Below are 4,658 nucleotides of genomic sequence, written 5' to 3' on the forward strand. Positions count from 1 at the left end.
CTGTACTATCCCTTAAGAGATAGCAAGAGATTGAGTTTAGTTTTAAAAATTTTTCTGAACTTAATATTCATCCCAATGTGTGAAAATTCTTTAGTTGATCTAGAGTTTTGTATGGACTTGGGTCTATCCAATGAAGAGGTTTCACCACTTTCCACCCTTTTTTTTTTTTTTTTTTTTTGATGTAAACAAAGTCTGGATATAGGAACACTTTCTAATCTCTGATATAAAGCACTATTGGCTTACAGACCAAAGTTTTTCCCCTTCCTGGAAATATCCTTGAGTCTGTACACACATACCCCAAAATTTAATAGTTCCGTGAATATGAATAACTTCTGGAACTGATCAAAAAATTCTTCTTCATGTAGGTGGAAGGTAATGGAGAAGAAAGGTATTAAACGTGCCTTATTTAGTAAGTCTGTTGTGTGCTCAGTAAACAAAGTACCTGTCTTAGTTTATTCATTTAGTACTCAAATTTTAAGAGAGAAGCCAAGGACTCACAGCACAATTTAGAGTTATGTCTAAGGTATTTAGATCTCCCAAGTTTTAAGAAGGATCAAATTTTTAGATCTTGGAGTTTATTACAACTGCAGAGTCCCAGAGGAGTCTGGTATATGGGGCTTATTTATCTAAATAGAAAAGTAAGAGGTGGAGGGTACAGCTCAGTGGTAGAGTGTGAGCTTAGCACACACAAGGTCCTGGGTTCAATCCCCAGTACCTCCATTAAAAAATAATAATAATATTTATAATAATAATAAGTGAACCTAATTACTTCCCCCCCCAAAAAGAACACAGAAGTCAGTAGCTGGAAAGCTATTAAAGGTAAATGAAATTGATCATAGGACAGGGGCCTTGTGCCAAGATGGTAGCCCTGTTACTTTAGTTCCCATCAAGTTAGGGAAAAACTGAGCTGTTGTCAGATAAGGAGAAAGATAAGTTATCATAGTTATTCTAGTATATGACATAGAGCAAAGATACATTAGAAACAAATTTTTTTTAAGAATGACTTTTTTCCTTATATCTTTTGGAAAAGAATATACAGTTAAATGTGTGTGCCATTCTTTCTTAATTTCTTCCCACCATCACTCCAGCTTTTGAAACAATTTTGTCAGTCTTGAGGTTTTTAAGTTTCCTTTCATAGCATGGACTAAGGCTCTTTTAATTGGGCCCAAAAGGTGAATGAGATGTGCCCTTTACAAAACTTGTTTGGGTATATGACTCTCAGCTCAGCAACATTAGCTCCTTGCTGGTTGAAATCAAGAGCTCTGAAAGGAAAGGCTCCAAGCTTCCTGTTTGTCATACGGAGGACTCAGCCTTGGGTGAGAAACCTACATGGACTGTCAGGAACTCTGCCATTGACTTAGTGCTAAAGCTTGGGCTTTTGTTTGCCAGTGACTTTTTGAATCATGTTTGGGAAAACTAAATATATGGTATACTCTGCTGAGAGAAAGCAAATAATCTTTTAGTTGGTTACAGAGGTCTTTACATGGTGATGGTCTTGGTTACGAGTTTGATGCTTCTGTAGTCTTTTGGGGGGATGTTACAGCTGATCTAATGGCTTAACCTGGAAGACTGGGATCTTTAATGTGCCACTAGGTTAGGAATTTATTTAGCGGGAATCAGACCCTCTTTCTGAAAGGAGTCCCTCAGGCTTCATCAACCTGAACCATTTAGCTATCATTCTTCCTGGAATGCAGGAGGGTGTCTTGAGGGCAGCCAGAGTGCAAACATAAGCACACTTAAGACATACCTCTTAATGCTACTTCGGTCTGAAGCCCTCTTTCATTCCTCCTTTACAAACAAGGCCTTGCGCCAAGAATACCACCGCCTACCAGCTAACTTGGACTATAGCCGCACAGCTGAACAGAAGAATGTCAAATGCGGAGGGCCTTGCAGCTCTTTGGCTGGCCTCTATATAAAGTCATTCTACAAAACTGAGTTGGGAGATTTTGTGTTGGTGCTAGTACAAAGATAAACAGGAACAGGAGGCTTCTTGGTCTGACAACCATACTGGACAGAGAATAGGAAAGAATCCAGAGACTTCAGCCATGTCATCAGCTTCAGCTAAAGCCATGGAATATCACCTCCAAAGCAAACCTTGCTGTGTTTAGTGAGCTTTGGTTATTGGACTGTACCTGCATGAGCACATAAGGCTGTGCTTTCAGGTAGAGACTCTGGAACATCAGCTAGAAGGCTGCCTTTAGAGTGAAGACGGTGTCAATCCCAGAGGTGGACACAAGGGATCTTTTGTAAGCCAGAAAGATCAGCGAGGGCAGTACTGGGGCCTGGTGGTGAGGTTGATGAACCCATCTGTTAGGAAGAAGTTCCCTTCCTGGCTATTGTTAGCCCTTACACATTGGTTCTTTGACAGGGACCGAGTATCCTTTTGCAGAGCAGCTTAAGAACAAACCACAATTACCATGTCACACTCTCAAGACCAAGTCTGAGGGATCAGGCTTTAAGTGCAACAATATAATAACTAAAGATTGGAACTTTTAAAGTGAAACACTGGGAACTGCTTTCCAGATAAACTCTGGCAGTGTATATGCACAGGCCTGGGCAGGAGGCCAGTAGGACAGCAATGGACCTCTAGGGTCCAAGCTCCAAATCCTTGGGGGGTGCTTTTTTTTTTTCTCTCAGGCTTCATTTTCTTTTCTTTCCTTTTTCTTTTCTTTTCTTTTTGGTTAGGGGGACACTAATTAGCAGCTTTCTGGGTTTTGTTGTAAAAGTAGAACATAGTTATAAAAAAATAATTTGGTAAACATGAAGGTAGAAGGAAGCATGAGTCATTCTCACCACCTGAGAAGTTGAAAACAGCTGGTTTAAGGGAACATGAGGACTACAGGTGATGGTCCAAGCCCAAATGTTTCCAGTCAGCTGGGGGCCACAATTTACACCCAGAGTGATACAGAATCTAGTCAGTTTACAGTGTGACTCCAGGGCAAGCCCTCTGCCAGGCAACCAGTGCTAGAGCAGAGGCCATGTTCATGGAGCAAAGAATGTATCCACAGCCTTTGTAAGCCCTAGACCCCTAGATTGAGGGATTCCTAAGGCTGGATGCCTACTGACTCTTTCCCCTATCCTGTTTTTTGCTCTCTCTCCAGGACAGCCTGGCACTTAATTTGTGCTGCATGTCTACTGATATGTTGGCATCTAATGGGTACCAAGTCACATGTTAGGTCCACCCTTTTGCAGCTCTGGGGATAACCTGGTAGGTGACTGTGGGTGCTTATTTTTATTTTACGTAAATTTCATTTGAAACATTTCAGACCTTCCTGGCTTGGCCTCAAAGGGCAAGTAGGGCAGGACTGAAGCAATGGGAGCTCATTAAGTGCCAAGTATTTTCACAGACATTAGTTTTCCACTGAATCCTCCAATAAAGTAGGAATCATCCCTACTTTGCAGATACCTACAATATAAGTACCAAAGATTGGAACTTAAAGTGAAACAACTGAGGTGAAATAACTCGAGGAAGGAATTACCTACCAGTTCACAACTACTAGGGATAACTAAACATTTTTAATAAAAGAAAACGTCAAAGGGAAAGAAAAATGTAGCCCTAACAGCATGAAATTTTGGTGCTAGCATTCACAGCAAAGCAAGGGCTTCTTTGCATCACCAGGCCCACAAAGTTCAAGGCTGACCTTACTGTTAATTGCCCCTTCACTAAACCAGGGGTGGACCAAGACCTGCCTCAGGCCCCTAACGGCATCTTTCTCCCAGGCAAATAACTTGAAGGGCCATATCCAAGGATATTTTTGGTCTGTTGGCCTACTGTTCTTAGGCTGGGAAAAAAGGAAGGACTTAGGCTGGGACTACCTGGGTTATGTTCTAAAGAGGCATTCTTGTCTGATAGCACTGTCAAGGAAAGCTATAGTTCACATGCCCAGGTCTAGAATAGACAGGAATTAGCTCCATCTGATGGGAGCTTAATAGTTTCAACTTTTACTTTCTAGAGAATCTGTTCAGGTGACACAGTCTTGTTACCCCACCTCCTCAGCTGGTCCTTTTGTCTGTGAGTAAGGCCCACCTTCATTTCTGACAGAAGCACATGCAAAGGACCCTGCCCCTACTGCTGGCATTGTGAGAAAACCTTCCAAACCAAAATGAGAAGTGCAGTTGATGCTGCCACCCCTTGTCCTGAGAGTTGTAACTTTGAAGGGACTGAGCAAACTTTGGGAAAGAAACAGAACCTCACCTGGCTTGTTTTTCACTTAAGTAAATAGGTTTTCTAGCTATTTATTTTAATGAAAACAAACCAGGTGAGATTCTGTTTCTTCCCCAGTGTGTGTGTCTGTGTCTAAAATATCCATGAGGGCAGACTTTCTTTTTGGCATGTACCTGATAACTTGTTGAAGGAATCAGTTTCTCTATGACCAAAAATCTGTTTAAGTTCTAAAATTCTTGCCTCTTAAGACATGTGTTTTATTCCTACAGAACCAAAAGGTGTCCCTAGTCAAGAATGAGAGCCATGACTAGAAGATATGATAGCTAGATGACAGTCCCCTTTCAGACATAAGGGCACCCAGGTGGAGACTATAGAGCTAGACAGTTGGGAAACACAAGGTATCTGATGTTTAGGGTAATATAAATCTCATTTCAGATGTAACACTGCATAGTTTCACTGCCATTTACTACAGATAGCAAAGCATCAGAGGATA

Source organism: Camelus ferus, chromosome 3 (genome assembly GCF_009834535.1).
Source record: "Camelus ferus isolate YT-003-E chromosome 3, BCGSAC_Cfer_1.0, whole genome shotgun sequence".
Lineage (NCBI taxonomy): Eukaryota > Metazoa > Chordata > Mammalia > Artiodactyla > Camelidae > Camelus > Camelus ferus.